Raw genomic sequence first — 20,793 nt, forward strand, 5'->3', positions numbered from 1 at the left:
GGCCTTATTTATAACATAACAATTGATGAAAACAAAATATGATGGGCCGGAACATACGACAACAACTCAACTACATGATCATAGCTGAGACAGGTACATTATAAATGTGGCGGGGTTAAACATGTATGTGACCGCTTCATTCTCTCCTTTATCTGCGACATTCATGTAACAGCACAACATAACAACAAAGTATTATTTTAGAAATCATTTGAAATAACATCAAACATAAACGTAGCTCGGGCATGGCAGGGTATTTATCGATCTCTCATCTCGAACAACATGGAAGATATTAAGAACAGACCTGAGATTACTCGCTGTTACTGACAGCTTGTTCAAAGCCAATACCAACTGAAAAAGGCATATGTATAAGTGTTACAGAGCAATCAGTACAAATCCCAAATCGGATTTAGTGTAAAGACGGCATTGAAAGTCATTGAAAAATTGTTTGTTAGCAACAGCACGTCCGTTTCTATATAACCAATTTAAATCTATGTTTCATCTCACTTTATTATAAATGAAAAGTAACACAAAAATAATTAAAGTGCAATTTCATAGAAAAATGAAATTTGCAATGAAATTAGTAATAAGATTCAAATCGAATTTCAAATACATAGCTATACAACAGGCTAGGCAGCTCTGTATATTTTAATTTTTGATTAATTAGCAAATAGGAATAAAGTTTGTAAACAAACTAAAACTTATGTTTGAAGATATTTTTACACAACAAATAAACCTAAAACTAGAATGTAGCATCTGGCAGGATTAAACGAGCCTTCTCTATTGTAAGGTCGTCCTAGACCAAGAACGACAACCACTTCTTTTTCAACTTTAGGTATTTCGACAGTGTTAATTCCTGTCATGGGCAAGTCGTAATCACCTGATGGTAAATGTATCAGGTATCTATATTTTCCATTATGATTGTTGAAATATCGAGATATATTTTTAGAACTGCATTTCAAAATTCCAGCAGATGGTGAGTCGATATTTTCATTCAAATACCGTGTCTCCTTTATATCTAAGAAAACTTTATTAATATCGAGCTTTGCTCTACTCAAAAGAACCTGTGCTGTGAACGGTGCGGTTTTCTCTACAGTTACATCCGTAGCAACTACCATATCTTCATTGCAATGTGGATATGGAGTTAAGAAATCTGCATTATGGTCGTCGGGATTTAAAGTCACGTGAAAACGATAAGAATTTTTCAAGAAGAAGTCTCTCTTCGAAGGCCAGCAACAGGTCTTCGCCATTGTGCTGATAATTGGTCTGTATAATCTCCCAATTTCTTCATCGAATCCTAAGTAACAATAACCATTGTTCATTCTTGTCTTTGCAATTATCCTCAATACAATTTCGGATGTTGGTGGAGTCGACGGAATAGAGTTTAAAGTACAATCTTCGGAATATTGATCCAGATCATTGGTATTTTCGTCTATTGCAGCCATCTACAACAACATAAATCGTAAAAATTATATTTTGCAGACAGGAAGATCTAAGAAGGTAACCTCAAGAACAATTAAGACAATTTAATTGAAGTATTTTAGAATAACGACCTTGACTGGCTATACATCCCTCGCTCAGTCGGTTGTCTAGACCATGTTCAAGAATATTGGACATTTCCAAGCGAGATTACCCAAGTTGTTTAAGAAATTTTTATAAAAACTCTGATAGTTTTAAATTGCTCACCGAGATATAATTTTATTATGTCACATGATATCTCGAATGTGTATTTAAATTAAGTCTTAATAATGTTGGTAAATTGAATATATCTAAGTTATTCTATTTTTCATTTTGTTTTTATCGAAATATACCATGGCCACGGTATATCAAATTCATAAACAAAATACGTCATTTTGATACATTTTTCTGTGTCAAATCACTTAAAATTCGATAAAACTTTCAAAAACATTTACCACTTTTTATTTCTAAATAATGAAAAGGGGCAAAGCAGAATCTATTATAAAGTCAACCTTTCAGTCTATTATGTTGATCCATTTGTTTACTGTACATCCGACATCTGTCGAACAAAGGTTTGGAATTTGCATTCAAAATGCAGTTGACAATAGAAAACATTGATTTAAAATATTTATTTCTTGATAATTAGATTGTTTCATCATTTTTCAATCTTATCTACTATGGAAAAATTAACTGCGACGAAAAGTGGAATTTTTATGATTTTTTTAAAGCATCAACCCATAGTCAAAGGTACAATAACCACAATAGAAACATAGGGGATAAAGAAAAAAAATTGAATGTCATTTTCAAATGGCCATTGACAACTGTAAACACTGACTTAAGTGTCTCTTAACTTAAGTGTCTTTTAAGTTGTTTTATGGCTGTATATTGATTCGTAGCTACATTAAGGACGCCATTTTGCAAAAAAATGGAAAAAAGGGGGGTGAAAAGCAAATGTTATTTTTTGTGCATTCTAGATGACCGAAGTAGAAAATTTTTGGTGATTTAGAAAGATGAAGTTATTTTCTACAGAATTAAACTGATATACGGCCCTGAGATCCTGAATGGGCAGACGTATCATCAAATTCAAAGGACGAAAACCACTGCCAATATTTGGCGGTAGCACAACCTTTTCCGCTCAACCAATACCTTCCAAATTTTAACAGTGTGTAGACTATACCTCACAATGATTAAAACGTGCTGGGGGTCTGACCCGTTTTGTTAAATTATTAGTATTTGAGAATTTTTTAAGCGACCAATGGTGTTTTCAGTGATTTTCACAACTTTACCTTCCTCGTATTACAATACGAACGAGAATTCATCTAACCCCCAGCAAGTTTCAGGTTGATATTTTATCTCTGAATTTGAATTTCTTAATTTAAAACCATTTTTATCAGGTTAAAAGGTTGTGCTAGTCAAAAATGTTGAAAATTTAATAACATTCCAGCTTTTCGGGTTTGTTTTGAAACACACACATGACCATGATTTCAAAGTCGGATCAGGAAAAGAGCGTGCATATTATCCGGTTTTTACAAGTAAATAAATGTGTCTTATACCTTACGTCGTTTAGTGTTTTCAGTCTTTTTATTGTGAATAAATAGTTTTATTATTAATATCTTTTTATTTTAATTTGTCTACATTGTCCTTCATCTTTGTTAAATACATTATTAGTATGTGTGAGGCTTAATATTACGGTCTATTTGTGAAAAAAATAATTAACATGACAAAACAAAATTCAGGGACAATTCTGAAGTCCTTAATGATAATTATTGATCAGTTACTAACAATAAATATGAAACAAATCGCCTGGTTGTTTTTCCCGTTTTTGTCTACACTATAATATATGTTATCAGAGGCGGATCCAGAGGGGGCGTTGAGGGCGTACGACCCCTTTGCTCGGACTTTTTTTTGGTAAAATAATTAATCAGACTTGACTTCGTGAACTTTGCCATTTCCCGTGTACTCTAATATTTATTTTTTATGCGACAGTTCTTTACTTATAAAGATATTTTTCGCTATGGTGGAGTATACCATTGCGTCGAAAAATCGTCGCTCAGTTATTTTGAAATTCAAATTACAGTAACACATTGATTAGGCAGAGGATGACAATCATGACACCTTGAAAGCGACACAGGATTGAGCAAGAACGTATTGACTTTTATTTCACTATTCCACCAAACAGAAAGTAATACTCTATAGACTACTACACTCTCATGAAAAAAGGTCCACGGCAATATTATTCAGTTACCTTCGAAAACGTGTTTAACATCAAACGCCCAGCCTATTTTAGAATAATGATCCCCAGTCAGTGTAAGCTCTATATATAATTAAAGTTTAAGGTACGAACCATTTGATTTGAGGAGACAGCTTGAGATATTTGAGAGAAAAAAATGACTCTGATTTTTGCCTTAAACAAAAATTCTGGCTGTATATATATCTGAATTGAAAATAATAATCTTGGCCACTGTTTTTGCTACTAAAAACTAAAATTTCAAACAGAAATATTCAGCATTAAAAGAACATTATGAATAAAAACAGTCAGATTTTTTGTGTGGTAGGGGTTTGCATGTCTGACCGGAATGTCTGTTTCGCCGAATTGATATATTAAATACTTTTTTCAAGACCAGACTGCAACCTGCCTGCTGGGTGTGGCCTTTATGTCTCCATTTGTCGCCCGTCATTCATAATTTTTTTGTCTCAGACTCATTCGTAGCTTTTGGTTGATTTGGAACCAGTCACTTCCCTTAATTTTGTTGGGTGAAACATATCAACCAAACAATAAAAATCGCTTGGTCTTTTTTAACTGGTGTCGGTCGTTATGTAAATTTCATTGAATACCCCGGAGTATATCTTGTTTACATCAAGAAATCTGTGAGGTTATGATAAATTATAAACTACAACAAACCGGCGAGAATTTTCCATGTCTATTATTTACTAACAAGTCCCACATCAAATTTATCAGTACATAGCTTTGGATCCAGATTATTTTATGATAGACAATTAATCGAAAATGTCCAACCCTTTACACTTTACATCAACTACAAAATAAGCATGCCCCACGACAGGAACCGTTAAAAAAGTGCATATTACACTTATTTTATGTTTTTATCACCAAAAAGGTCCCAAAATTTTAAAAACTTCGCCCCCCCCCTTTTTAAGAGGTTATGATAATTATTGAAGTAGTGAATGCTTGAATTTCTATTGAACACCTGTCTGTATTTGGATTATCACCGGCTGGGATACACATAATGGTCAGTGTAAAACGAAATGCCAGGGTCTGGACATACAACTTACAAGAAAAACAGATTAGAATTTCTATAATATTTTGGATAAATATGTATACAAACTATCAAATAACCTTAATTCATAATGATCTTTAAATAATTTAAAGAAGTACACTTATAACCTATTGTCCTTGAAAGAAACGAAAATCCAAGTAGTTTCGTTTTCAAAATTATGACCAAAAAAGTATACAGTTCTCTATTTAATCTTCAATGATGACAAGTTAGCATGTGTAAGATACAAGTTAGACCAAATGTCAAATATCATAATTCAAATCGAGGTTCGGTTAGGAATAAATTTTTATTCAGATGTGAAAGACATCATGCATTTTTCCAATTGTGAATTTTCCATTTTGTTTGGAGCAAGAACTGTTCACATTTCCAGAGCATATGATTTCATCTTTAGTTTATGTTCCCCAACCTTTGTGGTGCATTGTGGGTCGTTGTCTAAATTTGTCTATATTTTCCTTTCCGGCAGTGTTGTTTTTGTCTTTTTGTTCGACTAACATTGTTTACGTCTTTTATTTTACAAATAATTTTGTAACTACATGTATTCGGTTTCATTTTCAGAGTGTATATTTATTTAAAACCATAATCAAATAATTTAATTTAAAACTTTAAACCTTAAAAGGAACTCTTCTAATATACATAATGAGGAAGAAGAAAAATGAACTGTTTGATAGATTTGGTTTTAAAACACTCTAAATCACGTTAGGCAAACAAAGTACACATAATAAATACAATATTAAACAAACAGGCATAAGTTAGTTTTCCATTTAAAAAATATATTCAAAACACGATCACGAATTAAACTTCACGATAATTCATTCATTCACTCACCTTGAAATTCTTTGTATTAATGATTTTTCAACAAGAATTTATTTTATAAATATTTAGTGGTCTAACTCCATTGAAAGACAACGCCCTTAAAATAAAATTGTTACTAAAGAAAAATAAGAACACCCCTACAATCAAACTCACTCCTACTCTTATATGATACATAAATTAAAAATAAATAAAAATGTTATATAATTGACATAAAAGAATCTTTAAGAATATAATTGGTTTATGTTAAAAAAAAAATATACATGAACGTTCGGTTTTGCGTCATCGATCGCCCTACATGCACCACTGCACAATTCCATTAAAACACGCCCTGTGGAAGAGTTGGGTACATTCATAAAATATAAAGATGCTATCTGATTGTAACACTTCCGAATATATGTCATGTCAGAGGTCTATTTCAGTTTTTTCTAGGTGTGTAATTAATTTAAAAGGGTTTGGTGCATTTTATGGAATAATTTGAACATACTATTTAAAATTACAAAGAATGGTCTGGTGTAGTTATTATTGATCCATACCTCCTATAAGGACTTCATGAACCAAAAGCATCATCAAAATGTTCGATTAAAGTTTTCAATTTGAAATCTTCAATCTTACTGCTACTGAGTAAACTACAGCCTTAACGGTTTGAGAAATTATAATTTATAAGAGCCTAATGGTACAGATGCTGATCATAATTAATGTACACGTATGTTGTATGTTGTATTTTGTGTACTCTTGTTTGACTGTTTGTCTTTTTCTTTTTTTAAGCCATGTCGTTGTCAGTTTATTTTCGACTTATGAGTTTGAATGTCCCTTTGTTATCTTTTGCCTATCTTGTTTAATGTCACTTCAATCCTATTTATGTTGAAATATAACCTTGCAAAAAAAAAATCGACTTTACGAAATCAAAAATGACATCAAAATGACAAGAAAGAAATAGATGTATGAAAAGTAAAACCGTTGCTGTTTTGGTTCTGACATGTAAACAAATATGACTGCATCTGATTTCATCAAATCAATACTAGATTTTTCAAAACACAATTATTATTATCACACCTAGCGTTTCCTTTCGCTCGCAATATAATATCCAAACTCTCTTTACAAAAACATATACCTTGATATGTTTAATAAACTTGATATCCAATTTCAAAGAAGAAAATATGAAATTTGTCCTACCTTCAGAGTTTCCGCTGAAATGAATGTCGGGTGAGATTGATAGTGTTCACTCAACCACAGAAATATCCCGATCTCCGTTTCCGACTTTACATTCAGGAAAACACACACAGACTGATAATCTTATTTATACATTAACTATACAGCTATTGGACCGTGGTAGTGTCTTTCTGATTCATTCTGGTGTACTGGTTTTTGGTTTTTAATTTGAAATTCGATAATCTTTAAAATTGGTAAGGTAAGAAAAATCTATTTCGGATAGACGCTGAGGTTCGACAGTTAATGAAGCGATCATGTGAATAAACTCCCAGTTGTGTGAATGAAGTCTTTGACGAAAACCGGTTTTTAAATAAAATTACCAAATTGAATAAATTTTCTCATAAAAAATTCAATATTATTATCTAGAGTCTTAACGTGATGTCGACAATACAATTACGTTCAAGCTGTTAAAAAAAGGAATAAAAATCAATCCTACACAGTATAAGATACAATTGTAGTTAATTAAATATGTGAGAATTAGCATGGTTCCAATATTGTTTGCCGAGCATATCAATTATATTGAACATATATTATGTAGATGTATATGAATAAAAGAAGATAGCCCGAGGTGATATATTCAATTGATCGTATATCTATACCCAATAACATACAAAAATAAACTACAAAGTCGGGTACAGCTTCTAATTAATGTAACATTTATAGTTTGACCTTATGGCATTCAGATATAATAAAAAAAAAAAATTCTGGATTCCTTTATTAATTTTATTAACCAAATTTGAATGCTGGTTTTTGCATTAAAAGTATGAACATAAATTACTAACGAAACTTGGTTAATTTGCTTCTGAGAGGCAATATTAGTTTGAAGCATTATTGTTTTAACGTTGAATAATCCTTTCATTTGATTGTAGTAAAAAATACGAAACCACACCAAAATTGTACGTATCATCATAGATTGGATAATACTGTAATACGAAAGGTATTACCAATAAGCTCATCATATATACCAGTATTGAAATTTTGTATTTGCGCCAGACGCGCGTTTCGTCTACAAAAGACTCATAAGTGACGCTCGAATCCAAAAATCTTAAAAAGGCCAACCAAAGTACGAAGTTAAAGAGCATTGAGGACTAAAAATTCCTTAAGTTTTTCCGTAATAAAGGTTATGTAATCTATTCCTGAAATAGAAAAACCTTAGTATTATAAAAAATCAAATATTCAATTATATAGTTAATACAAATACCATACAATGTGACAAAAGAAACAAAAACAGTAACGTTGACATAATTATTTTTCAGTAGAAGAGAGGCGAAAGGTACTGAAGGGACATTCAAACTCTTAAGTCGAAATTAAACGTACAAGGCTATTGCTAGATAAGAAAACAAAATCAGACAGACAATTTATTGTTCACTAGACAAAACTAAAGACTGAGCAACACGAACACAAAAAAACCTGGGAGTTATCTCAGGTGCTCGGGAAGGGTAGGCGGATCCTGCTTCACATGTGACACTCGTCATGTTAGAAGTAAATACATATTTTATAAAGTCAAAACGGTAACATGAAAGAATAAAAAGAATGAAACCATTTTTAAGTGTTAACTATATCAAAAAGATAAGGTATTTATTTCTCTCGTATATTTGGTTTGGTGTCACCTTCATATTTATACATGTTTGCCCATCGAACATGACTTGGTTCTGTTTATATATGTCATGTTTTGGTTATGCTTCTTCGTCATGTTTTGGTTTTGCTTATATGTTTACTTTTCTACATTGGTTAGAGGTATAGGGGGAGGGTTGAGATCTCACAAACATGTTTAACCCCGCCGCATTTTTGCGCCTGTCCCAAGTCAGAAGCCTCTGGCCTTTGTTAGTCTTGTATTATTTTAATTTTAGTTACTTGTGTACAATTTGGAAATAAGTATGGCGTTCATTATCACTGAACTGGTATATATTTGTTTAGGGGCCAGCTGAAGGACGCCTCCGGGTGCGGGAATATTTCTCGCTACATTGAAGACCTGTTGGTGACCTTCTGCTGTTGTTTTTTTATTTGGTCGGGTTGTTGTCTCTTTGACAATTGTTTTATGTGCATATATTTATATAATGTTGCTAATATTTATGTCAATCAATATGTGACACTTTAATAAACTATTTACTTACTTTACTTAATTAAAATTACTTTTTGAAGAATCATATTTGGAAATCCTACTAAAAGTTACCTTGCTATGAATTTTGTTTATCTCATTTAATGTTTAACGGGTAAAAAAGATATATATAAAAAATATAACATGGTATAAGTGTTTCCCGTTTACATCAATGATAACTATTTATAAGATTTATCAATGACATAGCACGTGTACTGATTAATGTAAAAAAAAATGTCCTTCATTCTTGTGTATGCAATATTGATTTGTTTGTAAGAGTTGTCTTTTTTCACTACGTATGTTTTCCACTCAAATGCTCAAAGTAAATTTACTGTTTAACCCTTTTTATTCGTATTTCGCTGAAAATGTTTGCATTACTACTTTCCCTAAAATAGAGTTTGAAGCAAAAATGGGGGGGACATGTAATTTAAGGGCAATAACTCTGACACTTCAGTTTTATTAACCATGCGGATTCGGTTGATACGTTAGAAAAGAAGGGATATGGTGGAATACAAAATCAAAACACACATTCAAAAGGAAAGAAAGAGAGCTCTTAGTCTTGTTTGACATTACACGCATCATCATGGATAAAAAAATCTAACTGCAAATTCAAGACTGCCCTTGCCACCATTTTGATAGAACTTTACGAGTACTGTTATACATTCAGCCTTTCTCTCGATGTAAAATACAGAAACTATACCGGGATACCCATTAAAAAACTAGTGAAAGCGTCCAATGTGACACATATGATACCCTCGCTTGCATATAACGTTAAAAAGAGAAATAACTCAAAAACGGAAACAGTAGTACAACTCAAATTACACGAACTTTAAATCCAGCATTTTCCGGTTTGTAAAGTTGCAAAACTCTAGAACTGTAAAAGTTTCGCTTCCCAACTTATAACTTGATATGTGTGTTGTGGTTATTAGCATTGTGTATAATTTCCATTATAATTTGTTAAGACAAACTAATGTAAGCGAACTTGACGAAAACCAATTACGGACAGACGCACAGACTGGCAAGGGTGTAGGTCATTTATAGAACTGATGGCAGAGGATACATGATTATTGTAATCATGGTTATATTGAAAATTTATTGTTTTTATATGTTTATGATTGTTTTTTAATTAATTTTTATAAACTTTTTTTTTTTTTATTTTGCTGTTAATTGTTTGTTTAGACTAGTATCACCACAAACATTGTAAATGTTTAATCACAATAAATACAATATAATGCAACCCGGTGCTTTGCTTTTGCGCCAATTGGCATTTCATTTGGGCCAAAAAAATCTTTCATTTGCGCCACAAACCATATTTCATTTGGTTATTTGTCCTGTATATCATGTATATTTGGCTTTGATTTATATCTTAAATCACTGTTTTTCAAATGCGTGTTTTAATAGTTCGTTTCTTTTAAAATATTTTAAGATATACAGATGTATAACAGTTTTATTTTCTTCGAATGGTTTTCCGAAAATCAAATCTAGGTCAACTAATTTGAAATGTCTGACTCAGTGTTAAAATCTATTTATATATCATATTTTATATATTCATTAAAACACCTATATTCTAATTTTAAATGTTTATTGTAACAATTAAGTAAAAACAATTAAGAATAAAGTTACCCTCAAATTTAAAAATTAGGCTTCCAAATAAACAGATATCAAAATAGGAGTTTGATAGTATGAACACTCACTCTGAATTTGTCTTTTCCGCCAAAAAAATAAAAAGATAAGACTTGATACCAAAGATTGCAACACAAGTACGAAAGTACGATATTTGCTCTTCACATTTTGTCAATATTTGTGTTTCGCATCTTTTTATTTGTAATGCTCGCTTTGCAACTTTGTTTTTTTTTAAATAAATCAGGGATTCTGTTATCATTTATCAATCTTGTCAACAAAGAAACTTTCTCATTATTATGAAAAAGAATATATATAATTAAAAAAAAAAACATATTGCATATAGTATCCTAATGTATTTACATGTAGTGGATGCAAATTCTGTTCGAACTATATAGTTCGACGTTGTTTACATAAAAATCATGATTGCTCAGTTTCGTATAAATCAGCCCCCCCCCCCCCCCCCCCTGGATCCGCCTTTGGCTGTGGTACAAATAATAAGCCTCCTCATCGGATTTTTGATTATTTTGATACCTTGCATGGTGGTTGTATAGCGAATTTTCGATTTCAAGACTTTTTTCATCAATATAAGAAGATGTGGTATGAGTGTCAATGAGACACCATCTCAATCTAAGTCACAATTTATGAAAGTAAACCATCATGTTTATTTGATTATTTGATAATCTAGGATCGTACATGTATTTAAGAATTGAATGCTTCTTTTTGTAAATTTATTGGGGTGTAAAAGCGTTGACCGAAGTACATTTTGTATGAAGCGGCGAAGCGCTTCATTCGAAAAATGTACGCATGGTCAACGCTTTAACAACCCTATAAAGTTACAAAAAGAAGCATTCAATACTTATAATTACATTTTTTAGCTAGGATCATGAAAACACGGTTTTTATCCAGTTTTATTTAATTCACCTGTGCACTTTATTGTGGGACCTCGTGTCATCATGCATGATAAATGTTATTGTCTAATGCAATTGTTATAGGAATAACATGTGATGTGCAGTTAGCCAATCAGAATAACGTATTATAATATCTAATGTAATTATTTTTGATTATTTGATTATCTTGTTTAAAAAAATAATGATTATGTGATATTGGCAAACAAATTTGATTGTGTGATTATTTGGATATCCTAATGAGGGGCCTCAGAAGTGGCGAAGGAATGATTGATTTTTTTTTATAATGTCCAGTGGCCAATATTTCAGGTAATTTTAGAACAAGAAAAAGTTAAATGCAATAGGTAGGTAGTGCACGGTGGAACAATCGGAGTATGAAATGCCACTGTAAAAAATAAAGGTGCGTTAAATGCATAAAGCGGAGTGCCATCCACCAGCCGTCAAAAAGTTGCTCCAATGATTATTTCACGTGCTAAGATTGGTGGACTTATCCTCAATGAGGTATCGATTTTAACGTCAGATTCCACCCAGATTTGGTGGCGAACTTATACACCACACACTTATTTTTTTTTCAACTGGCAGGCATGACCATGCATACTTCTAAATGTTTTCCTGATCTATACACGATTTTTCCTTTAGGCATGTGAAAATATATTTTTTTTAATTTGTATATTGTTGATTTATTTTGGAAAATATTCCTTCATTGTTATTATGTTTCAGTTACACGTGACTGTGAAGCAGACGTTTTGCTTTTAGTTAAAGGCATCACGTGATTTTTAATTGTTGTTTACATGTGTATCATTTAACCGGTTATCATTTGCACTTGTTGTTAATTGTCTCATTGGCGATCAAACCACATCTCTTTAATAATCACATGCCATGATGTTAGTGTTTTAAATTTACAGCGACCTAACTAAAACAAATTTGAGTTGTCTCTCTTCTTGCATTCGTCTGAATCAAAACTAATTGCAAAAAAAAAGAAGAGTACGTAACGTCGTTTATCTTACATAATCTACAATTGAGGAATCTGCCTTAAAAATAACTTGCAGTACAATTTGTGAACATTAACCGATATAGATATATAAGATGTGCATCAAAGATACTTGAAAACTCGGTTAGACTGAAATATATCTCAAAGTTCAGTCGCCTGCATAGAATTTGTCATAAGTTTGTACGAGGTCATATTATTATCTTATTGCCAAGTAAATTGTATATTATATGCAATGCATAAAAGGTGTTTGACGAATGCATAATTTACGTATACCTTTTACAAAATCATGTTTCCTAAGTATATATTCCTAGTTGTTTCCCTGTTACGGACCGATGCAGAAAATCCACATATATTGTACGGATGAAGAACAATATTGTGCGCTTAATTATAATTTGGGTGCATCAAATATTTTTGTCTATATTTATCGTTAAAGGATCCGTTTCTAGGTGGTAGTTACTTAAGTTAAATTGTTTTGAATGTGTAGTTAGTCCGTTTATAATTATTAGGATTGATCTCGACCTTTCGTCTTTACAGATATGCGAGAACAAATAAAAGGTACCTGTAGTAAATCCTTCAGACATGAGGTTCTTATTTTGATATATAAATATATAATAGTGCAGGCAATTTACGATATCTCAGTAGCAGGGTTCGAATCCCTGCGAGGGAAGAATTGATCCGATGGACAAATCTGTTGTAGAGTTTTCAGTGGTTCAGACGTACTTATAAATATATAGATATAGATATAGAAAACATCTCCCCAGTTTATCCAATATAAGCTTTGAATATAAAATTAAAAGAAAAGGAAGCAATATAAATAGATTCGCAATAGAGTAATTAAGTTATGATATAGGTTTGCCTATTGTTACAGGCATTGTAGTGACGTTTAATTGCTTACGTAAATATTTCGTTTAAATTTGAAAAAGGGACTTGTTGACTCAAGCAGTTATACAACATCGCCTTATATGTATAATAGCGAATGGAAACGTGGAATGTAAGAAAGAGAAACCATTATAATTTTGAATTGAATGAATGAATTTTTTTTTGCAAAAGCATATAGAACAGTTACATGCTATGGCAATATATAATATATACATAATGTGACAAAAGACTGGTAACAGAGAACAATACAATATAACATACATAATGTAGCTAACCAATGATATCAGATCTAGCTTTCCATGCACTCTTTTGAATAGTTACAGAGCTTAATTGTTAGAGATCTAGAATTAGCTTTCAACAGACAAGATAGTTTAAAAATAGTAGGCCATGAACAATAATAGCGTGGCAAAAACAATATTCTAATTGCCCTATATGCTGGACATACCAATACGAAATGAAATTCGTTCTCAACACATTGCATATTACAACATACACAAAGACGCATTTCTCTTGGTATATCAGCGAAGCGACCAACTTCAACATTAAGTTTCAATGTGCCATTTCGTAGTTTTGTAAGAATGTTACTTTTATTAATGTAGCCAAAATAATTTTCAAGACAAAAATCAAACTTTATGCTACTATACACACTTAATTTCTCACAGTCACATATATCTGCTGACCATTTTTGTAGATATTGGTCTTTAATGCGTGTCTTTATAACATCAAACAATATATCAATATTATTGAATTATATAGAATTGTACTATACAAGACAAACAACTGCAATGACAATGGTGACATTACCCTTTTAATCTCAGGTCAACGAAGAACAAGGAAGTCATGCAATTTATTTTATTTGATGTCTGAACTTATAAAGAGCCTTCACTAATTAATCCTTAGGAAAAACATCAATTAACTAGTTTTGGTGGGGTTCGAGTTTTTTTTTCTCTATGTCGTGTCATGTGTACTATTGATTGTCTGGGTTTTTTTTTCATTTTTAGCCATAGCGTTGCCAGTTTATTTTAGATTAATGAGTTTGACAGTCCCTTTGGTATCTTTCGTCCTAGATCTAGGGTCAAGATTGGATAATAAAAAATAAGTGCCAGATGCGAATTTAGGGGAGGGGCAGGGGGCCCGGGCCCCCCTTTTTTGGAAAAAAGTTTGGTTGCTTTTTATAGGGAATCACTGAGGCGTGACTGGAGCGGGCCCCCTCTTAGGTCATTCAGTGGTCCCTAACTTTCTGGATCCGCCACTGCGTGCGAAGAGGAAAAATGATATACAGGACAGAAAAAAATGTAAGAGTAAAAATAAAAGGGAACTGAAATGTAAAGAATACAAAATGAGGGTCATAACGATAAAGTAAAAGAGAAAACAATTGTTTAAAAGGTCTTTTCTTTTTTTACATTGCTCAAGAAAATTCAAGACAGTCATCCTTCGAATTTAAAGATTTTGGTTCAGTTTATCTTCAACGCGTGACTTTTAATTATGACGTTTAAATGTTTTAAACCTGCTGCAATTGTTAACACTGTCCTAATATGATGTTCAGTTGTAATAAAATTAACGGTACCAATTTTCTTGCACCAGATACGCATTTCGACAATGCATGTCTCTTCAGTGATGCTCGTGGCCAAAATATTTGAAATCCAAAGCTTATATAAAAGATGAAGAGCTATAGTCCAAAAGGTCCAAAAAGTAGTGCCAAATCCGTGAAAGGAATCAGAGCTTTGCTTGAGGGAGATACATTCCTTAATTTATAAAAAATTCTAATATTTTGTAACAGCAAATTTTAATAACACAAAAAAATCCGTATTTTCGTGCCAGTACCGAAGTACTAGCTACTGGGGTAGTGATACCCATGGGGACTAAATAATAGTTGTCATTTGTTGATACGGTTCATAAGTGTTTCTCGTTTCTTGCTTATTTATATAGATTAGTCCTTTGGTTTTCCCGTTTGAATTGTTTTACACTATTAAATTGTTACTTGGATGAAGAGTTGTCTCATTGACACTCATATCATATCCTCATATATCTATGAATTCACTACATATTGATATTTTTGTTTTGCCTTTGTGTTTGCTATTACCAAAATTTAGTTTCGTTTGCTTCGTCATAACAGGATTAGTAAATGCAAATTAAAATAAGAAAATATACTGAACACGCTGAAAGCATGGCAAAACGATTGAAATTAGGTTCAAAGTCCAAAGATAATTTTAAATCAAATGACCTACGCATAATGATATATTAAAGAAATAAATAACCTGTTACTTAATATATAATATTTAAACGGGTTTTTAAATTGATTAAGAAGGCGATATACTTTAAATACGACGTGGACTTTGAACCTTAGTGGACGATGCTTTTCTAACCGTTAAACCATACATAAATATTAAACAATACATTTCATTTCTGATTTTGTAATATACCAGAACATATATATATAACTCGTCATGACCAAACCGTGGAAGGAGTTCAATGTCCAAAGTCTATTTTTGATACCAAATGCTTAGTATTTATATACACTTTATCATAAATATTATTAGATTTGAAAGATTAATTGGTTTATTGTTTCTAAATATACCGTTCGACTTAATATAAAATTTAATGTACTTAGTTCCTAATACGACTTTGAATATTTATGAATGGTGCCAAACAAAGACAAAGCAATATGCTTATTTTAAAAACACTCCGTCAGATTGACATGTGACATGTGAAGACAATGATTATTATGCAAAGCAATTTAAAATGAAATATGAAATTAGTGATCATGAAATATGTCATAGCTATATATATAGACTCTAATGCCTCGTTCACACGTACATTTAATTCGAATTGAATTCGAATCGAATGCGAATCGAATTCGCTAATCGCGTTCACACACTCTTTTTTAATTCAAATTGGCTAATTCGAATTAACCAATTCGCAGTAGCAATACGTTTTTGTTAATTCGAATTAAATGTTAACAACGTTAGGACAGTAAAGCGAAATTGACGCGCATTACAATTCGAATTACAATTGACGTTTGACGTAAAACGTTTTGAATGCGAATTAAACTCGCTTTAGTTAATGCGAATCGAATTCGAATTACGTGTGAACTCAGCATAATAATTCAAACACGATTAACATGATAAATAAAATATAATGTATTTTTTCAAAAGAAGATGAATAATTATAAAATCGCACGTGGGTTAAAAATAAATAAATACAGGTAGCAATTTTATACTTAAAGGGCAATGTAAAACAGACAACACATTTTGTATGTTTGTGCCTGTCCCAAGTCAGGAGCCTCTTATTCAGTGGTTGTCGTTTTTCAATGTGTTACATATTTGTTTTCCGTTCATTTATTGTACATAAATTAGGATGTTTGTTTTCTCGTTTAAATTGAATTACATTGTCATTTTAGGGCTTTTATAGCTGACTATGCGATACTGGCTTTGCTCATTGTTGAAGGCGTTACGGTGACCTATAGTTGTTTATTTATGTTTATACTGCACTCGTTCTATTTGAGCAGTCAAAATGCGTTGACTGTATATTTCTATGCCATATACAGTCACTGACCTGATATCACTTTTCCTCATGAATATTTAAACAGAAATTGTCGAAATTATATTTAATTATTCATACGACCTCTTCAACCTGTTCTTGTTTCCAATGTAAACAACGATGCGTTTAACGACTCAAACTTGTTTCTTTTGCAATTTTTGGGAAAACATATTTCACTTATTAATATTTTTTTGTTTGCAACCTATAAATCATTATGTGTTATGCTTATTGTTGATATTTTAGTCTGCAACGAATTCGTTCATCATTGATTGCGGTAATGATGTACATTTCATTGTGTTTTATATTTCTCCGTCTGTGTGATATGAGGCCTTTTTAAAGGGGGATTTTCCCCAATATTTAAATCAAATAAATAACATTAACACAATAAACAACAATTGAAAATGTTTTTTTAGATTGCAGTATAAAGACAATAATAGTGCATTGACTTGACATATCAACGATATAAGGATTCGGCCCGAAACGGGGAAAATGCTCGGCACAGCCTCGCATTTCCCCGTTTCTAAGCCTCATCCTTATATCGTTGATATGTCAAGTCAATGCAATATTATTGTCTATGTCATTTTGGTTTTTTGTGGATAATTGTCTCGTTGCATTGGCAATCATACCACATCCTTTTTTTATATATATATATATCTAATGGTTTAAAGATAAACAGCACAAGTGTCGAAAGTGTTGATTAACACCAATCAATCAATAAATATAAATTAAAATCACATCTCGGCCGATTCCGTTCCTTCCGATAGAATACAAGTAGACCAAGGATTGCCGATTAATGTTAGGTCATAAAGAAATAATCAATGTAAATGTTTTAATTAACAATAATGTGTATCAATCAAAGCGAAGATTGACAATCACTGTCTCTAATCTTTTGGCATTGACCTGGCTCTATTTTATTCATCTCAGAAATACTGGTTTAGAACGTCATTCAGTGGGCGTTATTGGGAGAATTTATTTTCATTAAGACATAAACTAGTTCACTAAGACATTGATTTTATGTCCATTTCACTTAATGGCAGGTCTAATGTAAAAATATAAGCTGTTAGAAATATTCAGACGCAACACTGAAACAATAAATATTTGATAGAATAGTTTTGTAAATGACTCATATAGGTCGAACAGTAGTATTGTCTGGGTCATAGTGATAAATGAATGTCATTTTACACTTTTTTACACTGACTTAAAACCTACTTACACAGTCAACCTAAGTACTTGCATTATATTCAGAACACAAAAGAATCTGTTTGACCTGTGGATATGCTTGTTTAATACCCTGTAGTACCTGTATGACCTTTGAATAGATTCCTTGAACAAAGCGATACATGTATATTGTTTTTTACTCCTTGTGAAGATTTGTGCGATATTCTGATATCAAATCAGTATCCCTAAAAAACCTTTGCGGCACTTTCTTAAAGCTGACAAAAACTTGAAAAAGGTAATGAGGCAATCAAGGCACAGAAAAAAAAACCACACAACCCTTGGTTCTGGTGAGTGATTAAAGATTCAAGAATTATTAGCCCAAAAAAAAAGCATCAACATATACAAAATAGTGAACAAGAATACAATAAATAAATAATTTTGGAGTGCTTAGATGCAAAGAATATAGATAAGTGGCCCCAAAAATTAGAATATGTGAGAAAATTAAAGGATCCCCAATTCAATATCCATACCATCATAACTTCACCACAGAAAACAATCCACACAAAGCACTGCACAAAATATCTAGATTGCATTTACACTCAATTGTTATTTTGTTACGGATAACCGTCAACCTGACATTCATTGTAGAAGTTATATAAAACGTGTATAATGAAAAGTATCATTCTCTACAAAAAAGTGATGAATTAGAAATATGCACGCCGATAACATTGTATAGTTAATTTTTCATCAACAAATTCTTGAACAATGTATATGTATATTCAGGGAATGCATTCTGACTTACATGTCAACCAGCAAGTGTTTTACGTAACAAACGTGATCAGAGAAAGATACCAGAGTGATATTGGAACTCATGGATCAAAAATAAACTGACAACACCATGCCTACAAAAGAAAATGACACATACACGCACATAAGTACACAAAACTTAGCACAGAAAAAATAAAGATCAAGCAACACAAACCCCACTAAAAACTTTGGGTTATCTCAGGTGCTCCGGAAGGGTAAGCAGATCCTTCCCGACATGTGGCACCCGTCGTGTTGCTCATGTTATAACAAACCCGGTAAATATACTAGTTCAGTGGGTCACGACACACACGTGATCAACATACGTCATTATTGACGATGAAGACGAACTGAAAAATGAAAATTTTCCAGTCGAAGAATAATTTGTTTGTTTCATCATACCAATTCAATTCAATTCAATTCAAAGTTTTATTGCCATATAAACTATACAGTTTGTGACATATAACAACAACAAAAACAAATAAAGACAATAACTAAGTAACTCAATATATATACATACCAAACTTTAATAAAGTGAAAACTGCTGATGTCACATACTAAAATACCCCTTATCAGTTTTTTTATAATGTGAATTTCTATGTTGTGATGTCACATTATTGTTTCATATATAAAGGATGAAAGTTGGTATTAAAACATTAAAACCCGCTGCATTTAATTGCAAATGTCCTACATCAGGAACCTGATGTTCAGTAGTTGTCATTTGTTCATAAGTGTTTCTCATTTCTGTGGTGTTTTTTTTTTATATAAGCCCGTTGGTTTTCCTGTTTGAATGGTTTTACATAAGTATTTTCTGAGGCCCTTTATAGCTTGCTGATCGTTTTGAGCCAAAACTTCGTGTTTAAGACCGTACTTTGACCTTTAATGTTTTTTTATTTTACAAACTGTGACTTGAATGAAGTGTTGTCTCATTGGCACTTACCCAGTATACCACATCTTCTATTTGAAGTGTTATTTTCAAACAATGAAGGATGTATTTAAAAAAAAATGATTGAAATGGTACATAACATGATCACCTTGAATATGTAAGAAAAAAACAACACTGGAAGTATATCTACGACTAGCTGTCTCTAGACATGTAATACGTTTATGATAACGGATGTTGTTTAGAAGTGCATGTCCGAAAATATTATTTCAATTCCCTTAATTCGAATCATATTTGGAATGTAGTCAAATCCTTGTCGGGTGTTAAGAATAAATTTAAAATCTGGTAAGGTTTGGTTTTTAGTTGTGCAAGATATATGCAATCAACATGAAAATGTCATTCCGTGATAATGCAGCCGATTATAGTTTTCATACATCATAATGATGGAAAAATTATAGCATCACAAGCTTTGATGTCAAATATTAATATTTATATAAAGTCACGCAATGCTGTGTCTTTATCAGGATGTGTGTGCTTTGTCTTGGATTTTGAGTCAATGCCACCTTGACCAAGGATCAATTTAAAAATAATTGATTTTTAATACAGGGCGTTGTATGGTTTTCGTATGAAACTTCATCCAGTACGTTTTGTTAGTGTCATGTAATTGTGGATTAATAGTTTCCTTATCTGTATCAGTTTTTTTTTTTTTCTTTTTGTCTCATCCAGTTTATTTTTAGTGTATTCAACTTTAATATACTTTGCAATAATAAAAACTTTAATTTATTTTCAAACAAATAAAATTAAATATATATATATACATATCTGCGGTTTGAATTTTTCTTTTGTGTTTGTTTTCTCTATTGACTTGGTTGACAATTAAAATATTGTATTGTATTGTATTGTATTGTATATATTCTTTTGTTTGCAAATTGTGTTCGCAGTATTGTTGTTTGTTTCCCCCCTTTTTTTTGCTTTTTTTTTTGCAAAGGCAATTTTTGTTCATTTTCTACTTATGATTATGCATATCATTTTCACCTCTCTTTTGTACTGACATTAAGGAGGTAGACCTAGGTTAAGGGAAATAACTCTTAAAATCATCAATACGTTTGTGTCAACCATTTTCAAAAATATATTCTAAGCTT

The 20,793-nt window shown here is 31.7% G+C and overlaps 1 long non-coding RNA gene across 1 annotated transcript; it reads right to left on the minus strand.

The window, feature by feature from the left end:
- Positions 1–698: 698 nt before the first annotated feature.
- On the minus strand, positions 699–7,157 carry LOC143082019 (uncharacterized). The gene is made up of 2 exons (XR_012980223.1): positions 6,735–7,157; positions 699–1,442 (listed from the first exon to the last, which is right to left on the minus strand). It is a non-coding gene; the product is annotated as an uncharacterized LOC143082019 (long non-coding RNA).
- Between the last annotated feature and the right edge of the window lie 13,636 nt (positions 7,158–20,793).

This window comes from Mytilus galloprovincialis, chromosome 7 (genome assembly GCF_965363235.1).
Source record: "Mytilus galloprovincialis chromosome 7, xbMytGall1.hap1.1, whole genome shotgun sequence".
Classification (NCBI taxonomy): Eukaryota; Metazoa; Mollusca; class Bivalvia; order Mytilida; family Mytilidae; genus Mytilus; species Mytilus galloprovincialis.